The sequence below is a fragment of the Heptranchias perlo genome, chromosome 16 (assembly GCF_035084215.1).
Source record: "Heptranchias perlo isolate sHepPer1 chromosome 16, sHepPer1.hap1, whole genome shotgun sequence".
NCBI lineage: Eukaryota > Metazoa > Chordata > Chondrichthyes > Hexanchiformes > Hexanchidae > Heptranchias > Heptranchias perlo.
In genome coordinates, this window is record NC_090340.1 from 34,251,427 (window position 1) to 34,269,593 (window position 18,167).

Here is an 18,167-nt window from a genome sequence, read left to right on the forward strand (position 1 = left end):
GGTCCCACTCCTTTATATCCCCGTCCTGCTCTCGGTCACTGGTCCCTCTCCTTTATATCCCCGCTCTGCTCTCGGTCACTGGGCCCACTCCTTTATATCCCCGCTCTGGTCTCGGTCACTGGTCCCATTCCTTTATATCCCCGTCCTGCTCTCGGTCACTGGTCCCACTCCTTTATATCCCCGCTCTGCTCTCGGTCACTTGTCCCTCTCCTTTATATCCCCGCTCTGCTCTCGGTCACTGGTCCCTCTCCTTTATATCCCCGCTCTGCTCTCGGTCACTGGTCCCTCTCCTTTATATCCCCGTCCTGCTCTCGGTCTCTGGTCCCATTCCTTTATATCCCCGCTCTGCTCTCGGTCTCTGGTCCCACTCCTTTATATCCCCGCTCTGCTCTTGATCACTGGTCCCACTCCTTTATATCCCCGTCCTGCTCTCGGTCACTGGGCCCACTCCTTTACATCCCCGTCCTGCTCTCGGTCTCTGGTCCCATTCCTTTATATCCCCGTCCTGCTCTCGGTCACTGGTCCCTCTCCTTTACATCCCCGTCCTGCTCTCGGTCTCTGGTCCCACTCCTTTATGTCCCCGCTCTGCTCTCAGTCACTGGGCCCGCTCCTTCTGCTCTCAGGCCTCCACTCCTGTTCCTTTTATCCCCAATAACCATAAATAACACTAACCAATGAACTAAATACTTACTGACTTACCCTTGGCGCTCCACTATCTCTGCAGCCACTTACACTAACCACCAACAACACTTAACCAGTAAAGTAAATACTTACACCAACTTAACACTAACCACCAACAACACTTAACCAAAAAACAAAATATTTATTTGTAACTGTCTGTTTCAGACTCACTTCCCCGCTACTCCTTTATACCGCACTATGGGGAGGGAGGTGGGGGGGCAGGGGAGGAGGGGTTGGGATTCCCACGCTTTCTCTGGGATGCACTGTGTCTCTCTCTCCACTGCGCCTTCATACTGGGCCGCTGGGCGGGTTTCCCGGGCTTTCTCTGGACTGCTCTCTCTCTCTCCGCTGCTTCTTTATACCGGGCCGCTGGTGGGGATTCCCACGCTTTTTCTCTCAAGATGTTGATTCCTTGCTGAGGTATGATTCGAGAGGAATCCTCTGGTCCCTTGCTCAAATTACCATTGTTTGTGGTGGAACCTAGCCAGTCAGAGGTGAAATCGGCCTTCACCAGCAATGCAAAGCGGGCTCTAAGTGAATTGGCAGCCTGCTTCCATGGGAAAGACGATCAAGCACGGTGAAAAACGGGCTGTCAATTCACTTTGAGCATGTTTTGCGCAATTGGCAAAGACCAGCTTCAGCGAGTGAGGGTCAAAAAGCTATTCCAGAGAATATCACAGCTGATTCTGTCTTTACCCAGTGTTCATATACATGCAGTTGCAGATGAGATCACTGGAGAGCAACAAAATGTGGGGATCTGCCTAATTTTATTTTCTCTAACCTGGAGCACTGAGGCCAGTTGTAGCATCACCAAAGTCTTTCCTGCTGAGATCAACAAACTCAACAATAACTGAGGATCAAGCCTGGAACTTTCATGGTCTTTATGGCTCAGTTATTCACTGTCTTAACTAACTGAACCATTGGAGCACCTTTTAGTTTCTGAGTGCCTTTCTTTAATGATTTACCTATCTCCCTTATTCATTAATTTTATTGAAATGCTCCAGTAGCAAAGATCTCTTTTTATGATCCTTTCTAAACGTCTCTCTTCCCCCAAAAATGTTATCTCTATGATTTGTGGCTTTCTCTTCAATCTACTTCTAGTATCCAATCCTCTCTGCTCTGTATTTCTCTCTCATTTTATCTTGAAGACTTGTGTCACTCAGTCTTTCTCCATCTGTCAAATTGTATCTCAGTCTTGCATTATTTATATAGTTTTACTCTTTTCAACTCTCACTGTATTGTGGACAAACCTCTCAGGAAACTGCACAAATAATCCTGGTCTGAAGACGAGTTAATTCCTGTATCAGTAAGAGTTTTCTGCACAGAAAAGATTTCAAAAAAAGGGCAGCCAGAACGGCACTACAACAATGAGATGCGGAGAGAGACTCAGGTCATTAATTCTGTTCTCAATGAGAAAGGAATAATAATTCAGGCTGGGGAACATGATCTGAAGTTTCAAAATCATGAAGGAAATTAATGGATAAGGCATTGAACCGAGGCCCTGTCTGCCTGTTCCAGTAGTTAAGGTGGATGTTAAAGATCCCGTGGCAGAACTGTTATGAAAGTCTTTGTCCTGAACCAGGAGAAGAGAATTAGGGACATGGTTATTAGCTAAGAAAATTGTCACTCTAATTTATGAAATTCATTTATGAAATAATTATTTCACATTTACATCTGTTAATTTAAGAAATAGACACCTCTAACGTAATGGATGCGGACTCATTTGAAGTGTTCCACTGCTAAATATAATGGTCGAATTCATAATTCTATAGGGAATAGAGAGATACAGGTTCCCAGATGAGACAGAAAAGAAATTAAAAGGGTATGTGTGTCTTGAACATGAACCCCCCCAAATGACAAGAAAGGTTAGATAAATTATCTTTTCTCATTCCTAGCATTTTATTTACTTATATCCAAAAGGAGAAGAGCCTGAAGATGTCCAACCTTGAAGTTTGGAGATTATATGGGGGAAAGGGAGGTTCTTGAAAATTTTAACCACCTTCTGCATTAAACAAACTTCTCACAGATTTTTTTTTTTCAAAAAATATACTTTATTCATAAAATTTGCAGCAGTACATGCAATATAGTTGTCATATCACTTTCCAAACGTACACAATACAGATTATACAATTTGCAGGTTACGTTAAGTGCAGTACAATGAACACATTGGACATAATTACAGTTCATGACACTCTAGGGTGTCTCATTGCATCATACTCAACACAGATTATTGCTTGCAGATTCATTTCTGGTCCATTTCAGATTCATTACAGGTACATTACAGCAATTTGAATTTTACATTCTGCCCGAGGGGTTTTTTCCCTGATTGCAGCCCCTCGCTTTACAATGGCGGGAAGGCTCAAACTTCTCACAGATACTGCTTTAAAGTCCTCAATTCAAGCAAACCCCAGGAACTAAAACCGAGGTAACTGTGACCTGTCCATTTTATTCTTAGTCCTCTAATCCTTGCAGTAACACTTTAAGGCAGACGTCAAAAGTTGATGATTAAAATGATACACGTTATTCCAAGAATATTATATTAAATGTTCCGTAGTGGCACTTTCACCTCTGAGTCAGAGGGCTATGAGTTCAAGCCTCACTCCAGGGACCTGAACACATAATATGGGCTGACAGCCCACTGCAGTACTGAGGAAGTGCTGCATTCTCAGAGGTGCTACCCTTCAGATGAGATTGTCTGCCTGATCTGATGGTTCAAGTGGGTGTTAAAGATCTGCTAGCACTATTTAAAAAAAAAGCAACAAATTCTCCTAGTATCTTGGCTAACATTCCTCCCTGAATCAAAATAGATTAACTGGTCATTTATGTCATGGCTTTTTGTGACATCCTACTATGCACAAAATGGCCACCATGTTTGCCAACATATCAATAGTCACAGTCCTTCAAAAATGTTCTTTGTATGTGAAGCACTTTGAGAAGTCTGGTAATGATCTTTTGTAAATTATAAACCCAAGTCTTTCTTTGCTTTTTGCATTTCTGGAATTGCAAATTATAATGTTAATTATCAGTATTTACCATGAAAGCAAGCTGCAGTGGAGTGATTTTAAAAACACATGTGCCTGCACAATGGCATTTGTGCCTTCCAGTTTTCCTCCAACTGTAAGTGGAACAATTTCAATGAGAATTTTTGTGTTTCTTAGGATATGTAACAAATAATGCATTCATCCATGTTATGGGAGGTAATTTATCCTAAAATCATTTCTCCATGTATTTTTGGATACCTTCGCTCTCCTCCCTTCCCTCAGCCCAAAAATCACAAACTTGAAAATGAAAATACCTATCCGCTGTTTAGGTTCTTCTAAAACATCCACTGATGTATGATTTATATATGGTCTGTCCACTTTTGGAACAGTGTTTTCTTCTAAAGAGAAAGGGGGGATATTTTTAGCCAGCAGTGGGAGGTTAAAATCTAATTGGATCTATTGTTGGAGGCAATAATATGTCTGAACACATAGCTGGTTCTATTATTCCTAACAATCCCGTCCATTACCGTGGTGATGGATTTGGGGATCACTAGTTGTAAGGGGAAGGGAAAATCATTGGAGGGTCTGCTCTGGTGAAGTTGATTCACAGCCTCAAGAACGGTGTTGTGGGAAAGAATGTGTTATTGGGTTGGATTTTGAAGTATCATCTTCTTTCTCTCTATGCTCTGGCACCTTTCTTCTCTCTCTCTCTGTATAGCTTTACCAGGTATGAAAGGAACGCAATGGTTTGAAGCCTGACATTTCAGGGTGTTTGGATACCAGGTTCAATAACATGTAGTTTCTGCAAAAAAAGCAATGACTTAGGATAAGCTGTATGAAAAACCAAAGTATTTATTCAATTCAAATGGCATTGCTAACTATGAAGACTGCTGAAACAGGTCTAATAATGAGTATTGGTCAGTTTGCTTTCAGTATGGGGTATCAGATTCATCTGTAGAATGCAAATGGCCAGGGCTACACGGAATGCTTTCTCATGCTCTGTGAACTGCTTTGTTTTCATTCAGTTGTGTCCAGCACTTTTATTTGAACCTAGCAACAAAGTCTGCTCTGGATAACAAACATGCTGGAGGCCAAATGGCTCTACTACAATATCACACTTAGCACGTAGCGCTTAGAGTTGTTAACTTTATTAGAATAAAACATGGTTGCTTGGCCACACTCTGAGAATGTTGTGTTGCATGGCAAGGAGAAGAAAAAAAAAGGGTACAAATTAAATGAGAGAAAGAAATATTAAAAAATTTCAATGGCAATATGACTGGAAGAAATCATTATGAAGATACCCTTTAGAACTAGTATTTAAAAAAATATGGTTATCCTCCAGTTGAGAGAACTCCAGTTGTCTGTGAATAATTCTAGCCTCAGCACTTTTCACTGGGAGGCTGAGAGCCTTTCAGACTTGTGCAGATTGTTACATGACAAGTGCAATGCATCAACCTTCTTTTTTATGACTTTGTTGATACCAGGGGTACAATTTTCCTCTGGGTGATAGCATCTGTACAGTATTACCACTTGTTTATAATTTCTTCTCATCTCTGAGTGCTGGCATTATTGAACTTACAGCAAGATGCAAGCTAGTCATCAAAGTGGTTTATCAACGAAACTGTCGCCATCACTCCACACACAGATTTTCCATTTTAGTTTTGGGTTATTGCCAGCAGAGAAAAAAACAAAGAATTTGGAACTATCTCCAGTGTCATCCAGAAACTTCGGAGTCATTTATGACTGCATGGAGATGAAATCAGAATAAAGATGGGGGCGAGCACACATGACCTCTTCTTGTTCTGAACATAGAAATTTAAGCATCACTGAGCCAGATGCATTATAACGGTGGCTACATTTCAAAAGTACTTCATTGGCTGTAAAGTGCCTGGGGACGTCCTGAGGATGTGAAAGGCACTATATAAATGCAAATCTTTCAAGTCTTTCTTTTAGTAGCCTGCTGCAACTGTCTTGGCACCTTCTCTCTGTGGTTTTCATTGTATTAACTTTGAGTAAGGATAGTCTCTTTGCCATATTAAAATGCTGTTAAACAAAATAAAAGTTAGGAGGGAAAAGTCATAAAAAACTGCCTATAAGGTGTGCATTGTATATGTATGTACTTTGCCAAACATTTCCTCACTGCATTTTATTATAAGAAAGAAAACTTGGCTTAAAGTAGGAAAGCTGATCAGAGAGATAGCAGAGGGAGTTGGGCTGGCAGTGCCCAGAAATGATTGTTTAGCAGCTTTAGCAAACAAAAATGTGATGATATGATATTCCTTTGTTATTTTAACAGAGACATTAACCCATTTCATAAAGCAGTTTAACCCCTGTATTAAAATAGCAAATCTCCGAAAGCTTGTGAATTTAAAATAAAATTGCTGGACTATAACTTGGTGTTGTAAAATTGTTTACAATTAAAATAGCAAGCAGAGGAATGTCATACGAAAGCGTTAAGCATTAATATTGACAGCAGAAATACCTTTACGATGCTGCAGAATTATTGTGAAGCCTGGAAGCACCTTTAGTACTGGGAATTCCACTTGTGGTCCATTTAGAAAAATAAATAAATGATGGACTCCATTTATTCAGACTAATTCTGTGAAGTTTATGGTCACAATCTGGAGCTGGGTTAAATTTATTTTTTGGTGATTCAGCTGTGGGGCGTTTGAGAATCTTAGCACTCAGCTGCTTTAATTCACTTCTGATTCAGGAAACCAATAAACAGAAAGCTTCCACTTTGGAAAATAAGAGATTGTGAAAAAAAAAATCACAACTGACACATAAATGAAATTTTAAAAGGACATCAAGGCAGAAACTTAGAGAAAAACGTTTGCCAAATTGAATGAATTTTCAAGCTTTTGAAATTGTTGGTTGACATTCATGGAATGGCAATGCAATTCATGTGGGATTGTGCATCAGTCTGCTATCCTTCCATCTGTTGTCCAGATTTTGCTATAAGCTTTCTTAAAATGAACATTGTTAAGCTTGAAGACATTGGGCGCCAAATTGGGCCTTGTAGCGCCCGTTGTTTCGGCGCTACACGGCCTCTCCGACATCCAAGATGGCGTCTTGGATGCACACGCACGTTTCCTGCGTGACGTGCGCCAGACGCCATTTTGGTATATGAGTTAGCGCAGACGCAGATAATGAACTCTGGAATCATGTAAAGTAGAGAGAAAATGGCTTCAATCAGTGTGCAATGCTGATTTAAAGTGATAGACACCATCTCAACTCAACTCACAGTCTTAACCCCGACCAGCTGAACGTGTCTTAGAGTGCCTGGAGGACCCCCCCACCAGCGCTATTTAAAGGAACCATGCAGGATTTACAGGTTAGTGGCTGGATTATTGCTTCTGGCTGCCGAGATATTTGTAACTGTTTTTGGAGGTCTCCTAGACTTCAATACTAGGACGCGGGGACATAGCCTAACATTTAGAGCCAGGATGTGCCGGAGTGAAGTTAGGAAATGCTTCTACACGCAAAGGGTGGGAGACGTTTGGAACGCTCCTCTGCAAACGGCAGTTGATGCTAGCTCACTTGTGAATGTTAAATCTGAGATTGATAGATTTCTGTGAACCAAGGGATATGTGGCTAAGGCAGGTATATGGAGTTAGGTTACAGGTCCGCCATGATCTCATTGAATGGCGGAACAGGCTCGAGGGCTAAATGCCACTGCCACTTGCTGCCTCTTGATATGCGCCACCTTCTCCTGCAAGAAAGCGGGACGTGTGTCTAGGTGATGTGCCTGTCATGGTTGAATAACTGCCAGTGTGTGTGGCCTGTGAGTTGTGGGTGGGTGGCTTGAAACAGTGGTAATGTGTAAGGGTGAGAGGAAGCATCTGATTGGAAGAGTTGAGTACCGATGGAAAGAGTTTATTGGTATGTGGGTGATGGGGGGTGTAGTGCGTGGTGCAGTTGGTAGGAGACGCCACTTGACAGTTGACCTCACTCACCTTGCCCACTCATGTCAAAGCATTGAACAACTTCCTGGACTGCATCCATGTTCATGATGCTGTGTGCCCAGCATTGACTTCGTCCCCCGCTGCCTCCCACTGTCATTTGAGTATATGTCTGGAGGGCCTCTTGCCCCCCCCCCCCCCCCCGCCAACACTGCGGATATAGGATGTCCCTCTTTCTGTCCACCTCTTGCACCCAACGTCTCTGGTGCATCAGCTGAGAACCTTGGTGCATGCGCTCTCACAGGCCTGGTACCAACTCAGATCGGCATTGGTGAGGTCTGGTGTGCAGATTGGAGGATGTGGGATTTAGTAGTGCGCAACCTTTATTCAATGTTTGAACATAACTCATCAGTGTTTAAACATAGGGATGGGATCTGCATCTGTATTTTACGTGTGCAATGTCTGATCTCTGTTCAGACTCCATGCAGACAGTAGACTGTTATTTTCAGCAAATAACAGGTACAAGCTACCTTTAAGAGATTTCTAAGAAATATCTTCCCTTTAAGAGATGGAGCTCCCTCTGGTGGTGGAAAGTGCAAATTGCATTCATTCCACGTGCAAGGCCTGGAAAGGAACCCCGATTGCAGGTAAGTGCTCCCCTTGGGACCAAACTTGCGTCTTGCCTGTCCAGGGTCCGTCGGGCACGGGGTGTTAGCGCATCGTGCTAAAATCGCCCAGAACGGACCCTTAACCAATTTTTCCCCCACTGTTTCCAATGGCAGAAGGGTCGGTAACCAAAGGATACAGATTGAAGGTGATCAGCAAAAAAGAGCCAGAGGCGACATGAGGAAACATTTTGTTTAATGCAGCGAATTGTAATGGTCTGGAATGCACTGCCTGAAAGGATGGTGGAAGCAGATTCCATAGCAACTATCAAAAGGGAATTGGATAAATACTTGAAGGAAAAGAGCAGGGGAATGGGTCCAATTGGATAGCTGTCAGAGCCGACACAGGCACAATGGGCCGAATGGCCTCCTCCTGGGTTGTACCTAGTATGATAATTGATTCCCCATAGGATCACTCAGTTTATTCTAGTGAAGATCTGGTGTCCTCAAAAGGACTCCAAGAGCCTCAAATGGTAGACTTTCTGGAGAAGTCTGGGAACTCCCAAGCACGCCCCCTTGACATTGGGGGCAGGGGGGGGGTGGAAGGCGGGGGGTGCGCACAGAAGATCCAATCACAGCTCACCCACCAGAATTTAAAAAGGCAAGCAAATGGGCCAGAATCCCAGCATCACTGGATTCTTCTGCCCCATATTCTGGCCATGATGTGAAATATAGTGAAATATAGTGCCATATTCTGGCACTATATTTCAGGACCCTCGGGATGTCCCAAAGTAACCAGAGAACACAGATTTAAAATAATTGGCAAAAACGCCAGGGTTGGGGGGGGAGTAGATGAGGAGAATTTGTTTTAACTCAGCGAGTTGTTATGATCTGGAATAAATTGCCTGAAAGGGTGATGGAAGCATATTCAATAATAACTTTCAAAAGCGAATTTGATCTCTACTTAAAAAGAAAAATTTTGCAGGGCTATGGGGAAAGAGCAGGACCAATCAGTAGCTGGCCAAACGATGGGCCAAACGGGCTCCTTCTGTACTGCATGATTCTATGAATTCTCTGGAGTGGGACTTGAACCCACAACCTTCTGGGCTCAAAGGCGAGAGTGCTAGCGACTGAGCCATGGATGACACGGCTGTCAGTATTTATGGGATTGTTTGCTCTTAATAACCAACTTGTGAGAAGTGCTAACACATTTCATCTTTATGGCTAGAAACCAAATTTGAACATTGTAACAGAGGACAGTAATCAGTTTGCTGGACACTGCCAAGAGAAACCAGACAAAAGGAATCTATCTGAGTCCCCACTGATACCCCTGAAATTAGTTCCTTACATCAAATATAATAATGGAGGTCAAAGAGCTCCCTGGTGCTTCACTGTAATGGAACCAAGATACTGCATTTCAATCTGAAAGGATTTCCTCCACCATGTCCAGGGATATATTTTGAAAAGGATAAAAGAAAATTTCACCTTCCTCCGCAATATAACAGAATTATGACAGAAAAACCAGACCCTAATATTAATTCTACTTGTACATCTACGCTCTGATGGTAATCCCATTTCACAACTTTGGTTGAAAGTCTCATTCAAAACTTGCACTTAGATTCATGCTAAGATATGTGCAAAGCGGAAAACATGGGGATTATATTCGATAACCCCCGAAACCGGGCTCGGGCATCGTGGTCCGTGATTAACCCGCACCCGATGCTTTCGTCGCAGGCAGGACGATTCAAGGACATTTGCACTTTCCACCTTCAGGGGGAGCCCAAATCTCAAAGGCAGGCTGTCTCTCTGACAGGCAGCCTGCACCTCTTAAAAGGTAGCCTGTACCTGTTATTTGCAAAAATTAAGATATGGGTCTGCACGGAGATCAGACATCGCACGTGTAAAACACAGATGCAGGTCCTGTCCCTATGTTTACAAACTGTTGAGTTATATTAAAACATTGACTAAAGGTTGCACCCAACTAAATCCCACATCCTCCAATCTGCATGCCAGACCTCACCAATCTGCCGATCTGAGTTGGTACCAGGCCTGCGAGAAAGTTTATTGGTATGTGGGGGATGGGGGGTGTAGTGCATGGTGCAGTTGGTAGGAGACGCCACCTGACAGTTAACCTCACTCACCTTGACCGCTCATGTCAAATCATTGAACTTCTTCCTGCACTGCATCCGTGTTCATGGTGCTGTGCGCCTGGCATTGAATTCGTCCCCCGCTGCCTCCCACTGCCTTTTGAGTATACGTCTGGAGGGCCTATTGTTTCCCCCCCCCCCCACCCCCGCAGATATAGGATGTCCCTCCTTCTGCCCATCTCTTGCACCCAAGGTCTTTAGTGCATCAGCAGAGAACCTTGGTGCATGCACTCTCGCAGGCCTGGTACCAACTCAGGTCAGCAGATTGGTGAGGTCTGGCGTGCAGATTGGAGGATGTGGGATTTCGTAGTGCGCAACCTTTATTCAATGTTTTAACATAACTCATCAGTGTGTAAACATAGGGATGGGACCTGCATCTGTGTTTTACGTGTGCGATGTCTGATCTCCATTCAGACTCAGTAGACAGTTATTTTCAGTCAATAATAGGTACTAGCTACCTTTAAGAGATTTCTAAGAAACATCCTCCCTTTAAGATATTACGCTCCCTCTGGTGGTGGAACTGCAAATTGCATTGATTCCACATGCAAGGCCCAGAAAGGAATGCTGATTGCAGGTGAGTGCTCTGGTGGGTCCAAACTTGCATCCTACCTGTGCAGGGGCCATTGGGAATGGGGTACTAGCGCACTCGCGTCCAAAAACGGCCCCTATCGAATTTTTCCCCCATTTTGTTCACATTACTCACGTTGCTAGTGTGGCTGAGGTATGTGCCTGCTTGTTATACATGTGATGTACTTCATAATTAATTTGCAACTATTAAGATTGTTAGGTGGTTCATGATGTCTAACTAAAACATCTCACCTTGGGGAGATATAGCTGTCCAATTTAGTAACCTAGAAATTACTGTGCAGATATTAGCAGATGACTGCTTAATGCATTTGTTTGCCCACTCGTCTAACAATGTCATTAATGCATTAAAATAAACAGGTTAATAATACCTGTGTTAATATAGTGGACAGAGGAATGTTGTATGAAAGCATTAAGCATTCATATACCAACATTGGCAGCAGTCATTTCTGGGCTAGTGTGTTTTAGCTCTCAGTGAGTATGCTTCTTGTTGGCTAGGTAAACTGTAGCATTGGCATTGTTGTTCTGGAGCAATTTGCTCACTGAACCTTTGAATTGAAGGAAGATTAATGAAAGTAAAAATCAACTGAGGGAAAAAGTGGGAAACATTTATGGGAAGAACTGAGCCACGAAATAAGGAATTTAACAGATTCCAAGGCAAAAACACCACTTTTGACTTTTCAGACCTAGCACTTGCCAGATGGTGTTACAAACAATGGCATTCTCTTCTATTTTAATCATCAGAAGATGTGGAAGACTGAAATGATTCATTGGGTAAATGCGCTTGCTGTCTAGGCAAATGAGTTTGTATCAAATGTTTTCAAATTATATTCATCATATTTCAATCAAACTGCTGTGACATTTTATGATTTCTGGTTTCTCATATTTTTATTAGAAGGTTAAAATTTCCCTCTACAAATTAATTGGTCCCACCGATAGTTCACCTTGTATCTTAATTCTTTGTGCTTATACTTCGCATATATTTGGTGGTTTCTGGTGGATAATAGTTTGTTTTCTGCAAAGAGTTGTTCAGAAAGGTTGTTAGAAAATATATTCTAACATTTTCCCCAAAGATCTCCAAATAAAATGTTACAAGTAGCTGCTTCCTTTGTTATTTTGTTTTCATAGACTCATAGAATAATTACAGCACAGAAGGAGGCCATTCGGCCCATCAATCCCGAGCCGGCTCTCTGCAAGAGCAATCCCACTAGTCCCAGTCCCCCGCTCTTTCCCCATAGCTCTGCAAATTTTTTCCCTTCAAGTATTTATCCAATTCCTTTTTGAAAGCCACGATTGAATCTGCTTTCACCACCCTTTCAGGCAACGCATTCCAGATCATAACTACTTGCTGTGTAAAAAAAGTTTTCCTCATGTTGCTTTTGGTTCTTTTGCCAATCACCTTAAATCTGTGTCCACTGGTCCTTGACCCTTTCGCCAATGGGAACAGTTTCTTTCTATCTACTCTGTCTAGTCCCCTCATGATTTTGAATACTTCTATCAAATCTCTACTCAATCTTTTCTGCTCTAAGGAGAACAACCCCAGCTTCTCCAGTCTATCCACATAACTGAAGTCCCTCATCCCTGGAACCATTCTAGTAAATCTTTTCTGCACCCTCTAAGGCCTTCACATTCTTCCTAAAGTGCGGTGCCCAGAATTGGACACAATGGGCTCGATTTTACAATGGCGGTGGGTTGGCAGCGGGGCGGTGGGGATGGTGGTGAAAGTGCAAACCCGCATGAACAAAACTTACCATTTCCGACGCGATCGCATGGTGATTAATGATGATTAACATCCTCTCCAGGTTTCGCGCCCGGCAGCCAGCCCAGCCTAATAAACAGGCTGGCTGTCGTCAGGAGCTGCAACGCGAGGTGGGGGGGGCTAGAAAGAGAGAGAGAGAGAGAGACGTCATCTGGTGCTGGAACGGAAGACGGGGGGAGAATGCAAGATCCACCGATGGACTAGAAGACTGGGGGGAGGGGGGGAGAGGGGAAGATTGGGGGGGAGAGGGGGACATCGGGGGGGTGAAGCGGGGGACATCGGGGAGACATTGGGGCGGTGAAGAGGGGGACATCAGAGTGGGAGACATCGGACATCGGAGCAGGGTGCAAAGATAGGTTTATTTAGTGTTTTCACTTCCTTCCATGGTTTTTTATTTAATTTATCTAGTTTCTTGTTCCCTCATCCAGCCCTTCACGTGTGGTTTCACCAAGCGTGATTCAGAGGCGGTGGGCAAGCCGCTCAGGTAAGCTAAAAATCGTTCTAATGACTTATTCTGTCACAGGTAAAGTGCCTTAAGTATCTCAATGAGGTACATTTGGCTCTTTAACTGTCATCCCGCCGGCTTTAATTGCCGGCGGGACTTCCATTTTCGGGTCGCCCGCGAGTACACAGGTGGGCCCCTGGGAAACTCGGAAGTCGGCGGGTTGGAGCTGGCTTCCGAACCCGAACGGGATTTCTGCAATTTTCAGAGCCCCGCCCCCAACGCACCCACAATTGCCTCCTAAAATCACCCCTAACACTCCAGTTGTGGCCGAACCAGTGTTTTATAAAGGTTCATCATAACCTCCTTGCTTTTGTACTCTATGCCTCTATTTATAAAGCCCAGGATCCCGTCTGCTTTTTTAACCACTTTCTCAACCTGCCCTGACACCTTCAACAATCTGTGCACATATACCCCCAGGTCTCTCGGTTCCTGCACCCCTTTAGAATTATACCCTTTAGGTTATATTGTCTCTCCTCGTTCTTCCTACCAAAATGTATCACTTCGCACTTCTCTGCGTTAAATTTCATCTGCCATGTGTCCGCCCATTACACCAGCCTGTCTATGTCCTCTTGAAGTCTATCACTATCCTCCTCACTGTTCACTACACTTCCAAGTTTTGTGGCATCTGCAAATTTTGAAATTGTGTCCTGTACACCCAAGTCCAAGTCATTAGTATATATCAAGAAATGCAGTGGTCCTAGTACCGACCCCTAGGGAACCCTACTGTATACCTTCCTCCAGTCCAAAAAACAACCGTTCACCACTACTCTCTATTTCCTGTCACTTAGCCAATTTCGTATCCATGCTGCCACTGCCCCTTTTATTCCATCGGCTTCAACTTTGCTGACAAGCCTATTATGTGGTACTTTATCAAACGCATTTTGTCTTCCTCTGAGGTAGATACAATTTTTTCTGCTGATTGGACAAGAAATCATATGAAGTTGGAACCCTCCTCACAGCTGATGTCTTACTGGGAAGAAACCATTCCATTGGTTGCCTGATGCTGCAACATACATCAGAGAGCAGTGTTGGTGATGGCCATTGCAGTGTGGAGAGCTCCGCCTTCACATTTGCGTGAGTGAGCAGTAGTGTCAGGGGAGAAAGTGGGGTGGGGGTGTAAGTTAACCAACATTTGAACAACATGAAGATGTCCAATCACAACTTTTCTAGTCTGACACATGCAATCATAATTTGGACAGATTGCTGCTCTGAGCAGGAGCACGCTGTTGTAAATCTGTTGGTTCAAACAACAAAGAGACAATTGGACCACGTAGAATGCAATTTGCTCATGATAAAATTATCTGAGTTCCAAACTATCTCAACACCTCACTGAACTAATCCAAAAATGATATCAAATTACATATAATAAGCGAACAAAAGGTCCCTGTTTTATTTTATTGCTGTTCGTTATCCTTCTAATGAATGAATATTTTATAGTATATGTGGCATATATAAAATAAACAGAATCCTTCATGCTGATTAGGGAAAGACAAGATGACAATTTCCTAATGTCAGCAACTGTTGTCTGGTAAGCAATGGGCTGTGTAGCCATTTTCACTTGTGGTTACAGTAATTAACTCCCCAGTGTGCTATAGCCTATATTTATTAGGGCAGTATCTGTCAAATGTTCTTCAAATGTTTTTAATGATAGTAAGAAACCCTCCCAGTCACCCTGCTATACGATTTCCTCAAGGCCTATGTTCTTTGTGCATGGCTAGTTCAATGGAGCAATGACCTTGGACATGATTTTAGCTCGGAGCTGGGAACCCAGCGCGTCCGTAAATATTCACATGGGGAACCCGGAAGCCAAATGAGTGCGTCACAATCTGCGATCGCAACTCAATTGAGAGCATTTGTGCTTCCAGGTTTCCCACGCGCCAAGCAGCCAGATTGACAGGCTGGCTGCTTGTCGGGAGGGAAAGGAGCCGTGAGTCGGAGAGGGAGGAGGGAGGGAGAGAGAGATCATGGGTCGTGGAAGAAATCGGAGGTGGGGTACGTGGACGACATTGGGTGGGCCTTGGACCTTCCCCCAGCATCGGGGAAGGGTCCAGCATCGGTAGGGGTCCAACATCGGCGGGGGGGGGGGGTGCAGCATCATGGAGGCACGGGGTGGGGGGTCGACCGATCACGCCAGGTGAAGCACTCCTGCTCCTCCTGGCCCACAAGCAGTGCAATAAAGGCACTCATCTCATGGTCCGGCCCTTCCAGCCTGCTTTCACCTGACATGAATCAGAAGTGATGGGAAACCCAAACAGGTAAGGTTAAATTTGTTTGACATTTCTAATACGCAAAAAATTAAGTGCTTCACCTATCGCAATAAGGTACATTGCCCTTTTAAGTATTGGCCCGTCGGCTTTAAGTGGGTACTTCCGAGTTTCTGTTGTGTGCACGCACCCAAACGCGCCTGGGTTAAACCAGGAAGTAGGCGCCGGAATGTGGTTCCGCTCCAAAAATCAACAATTTTTACTGCCCGCCCGCCCTCAACCCACACGTTCTTGGGGGTTAAAATTACCCCCTTATGTTTCTTTCACTACAGTCATGTTTTACAATTTCACTATATCGCAGCAGATAAGCTGCTTACCATCAGCAGTTTGAGCACCTTACTGGATTTCTTTTTGCACGATTCATACTATGCTCATATTTTCCACCAAACATCTGCAAAAAGAAAATTCTAGAAATTATTAATGTCGGATTCCATGTTAACGTAAAATAAACCATAATGAGACATTAGCTCACGGAATTCACAAGTCCAAAGTCTAAGCCAGTAACACTGGCCGTTACAATATGTGTTTGTAGTTTTATTGTTAAATCACCAAGCTCCATCTTGGATATTATTTTGACCACGCAAGTTTTAAAATAAATATTAGTGAACTTGAAGAAAATACCTGAGCTAAGTTATGCAGAAGTAGAATAGATGTCACATTAATGTTTCGGGTAAATCGTTTGCTTGGGTTCAGTGCTTCTCTGATTAGAGCCTCCAGGTTTAATTCACATCAGGGAATATTGTCAAGATCTAGTGCAAAAACTGCAAGTATCCAAGACTGCAAGATTTCCAGTTATTTACTATCCTGGCCCCCATTTCACAGGCTTTTTTCTTATTTTGATGGACAGAGAGAAATCAAGCATGGACTTTCCCGGGTCCAACCAGAAACATGATGGGGCGGGACCTCAATCCACCCATGTGACCCCTCCAGCAACCAACACTACTTTTCTGGGAGGGCGGCCTAATTTTATATGTAGGGCAGATTTAAAGGAGGATTCCCCCATACTGGCGATCTGCCACTGGAAGGGAGAGATATGCAATTTAGCTGCAGATGTTAAAAGGCTGCTGTAGATTACAGGCAGAGAAGCACAGAAAATTGTGTGAGAGAGAGAGAGAGAGAGAGTCAGAGCACAAGAAGAGGCTTCAAATGGCGGAAGGATGTGTCTGCTGTTGTCAGAGCCCCAAGATTCTCAGAAGCTTCAGTGGAGATAATGTTGGCAGAGGCAAGGGTAAAGAGAGACAGACTCTTTGGTACCCAAGACAAGAAGCCCCAGAAAAGAGCAGATTATGTGGAGGGAGGTGGCTCATAGAGTCAGTACCACCTCCACCACCCCGCAAAAGGCAATGCAGTGTCAGAAACATTTTACTGACCTCACAAGGTTGGCCAAGATACGTGAAGGCATGAGTACCCATGAAGATCCTGAAATAGACTCACCACATCTCCACACAGTGTAAATGAAGAGATGAATCAGATAGTTAGTATGCATCAGATACCTCACCAACCCTCCTCCCCAACACAAATTCCTCTGTCACCATTCCACTGTTCCTTATACCATTTCTTAGACCAAGGGTGATAGCGTTTGAGCGTAAAGTGAAGAGTTTGCTGCATGGCCTACACCAGAAAGCATTATCATAATGAAATGTCTACATAGAACTGGGTGAAATTCAATTCTGAATTAATCAGTAGCCTTTTAAAATATTGTCCGTAAAGGAAAAGGTTGCCCTTAATCAGCAGCAAAGACGTACCACGGTAGAGAACGGGAGCCATTGGGCCCTTAAGTAATCATGAGAAGGGAGTCCTATATCTCCTCAGCAGGTGTAGGAGGGAGACAGTGGGAAATGGAAAAGTTGGAGGAGGATTAGGTTAGTAAGCTTCTACAAGTATATAAAAAGGAAGAGGGTAGCTAAAGTAAACATTGGTCCCTTAGAGGATGAGACTGGGGAAATAATAATGGAAAACAAGGAAATGGCAGAGATATTTTGTATCTCTCTTCACAATAAAAGACACTAATAACATATCAATAACAGTAGAAAATCAAGGGGCAAAGGGGAGGGAGGAACTAAAAACAATCACTATCACTAGAGAAAAAGTACCAGGTAAACTAATGGGTCTAAAGGCTGACAAGTCCCCTGGACCTGATGGATTGCATCCGAGGGTCTTAAAGGAAGTGGCTACAGAGATAGTGGATGCATTGGTTGTAATCTTCCAGAATTCACTAGATTCTGGAAAAGTCCCAGCGGATTGGAAAACCGCAAATGTAACACCCCTATTCAAGAAGGGAGTGAGACAGAAAGCAGGTAACTATAGACCAGTTAGCCTAACATCTGTCATTGGGAAAATGCTAGAATCCATTATTAAGGAAGTAGTAGCAGGACATTTGGAGACTCATAACACAATCAAGGAGAGTCAACGTGGTTTTATGAATTTATTAAAGTTCTTTGAGGAAGTAATGGACAGGGTGGATAAAGGGGAACCAATGGATGCAGTATATTTGGATTTCCAAAAGGCATTCGATAAGGTGCCACATAAAAGATTACTGCACAAGATAAGAGCTCATGGTGTTGGGGGTAATATACTGGCATGGATAGAGGATTGGCTAACTAACAGAAAACAAAGAGTCGGGATAGAAGGGTCATTCTCAAAATGGCAATCTGTAACTAGTGGGGTGCCGCAGGGCTCAGTGCTGGGGCCTCAACTATTTACAATATATATCAATGACTTGGATGAAGGAACTTGTG

General features: G+C 43.5%; 1 long non-coding RNA gene across 2 annotated transcripts; it reads right to left on the reverse strand.

The window, feature by feature from the left end:
• Window positions 1-2,745: 2,745 nt before the first annotated feature.
• Window positions 2,746-16,296, reverse strand: LOC137333318 (uncharacterized). 2 transcript variants are annotated; one of them, XR_010965852.1, is made up of 4 exons: window positions 16,051-16,296; window positions 15,747-15,820; window positions 12,653-12,780; window positions 2,746-4,464 (listed from the first exon to the last, which is right to left on the reverse strand). It is a non-coding gene; the product is annotated as an uncharacterized lncRNA (long non-coding RNA). The 2 variants fall into 2 exon arrangements; XR_010965853.1 differs by lacking the exon at window positions 2,746-4,464 and adding an exon at window positions 4,497-5,705.
• Window positions 16,297-18,167: the final 1,871 nt, after the last annotated feature.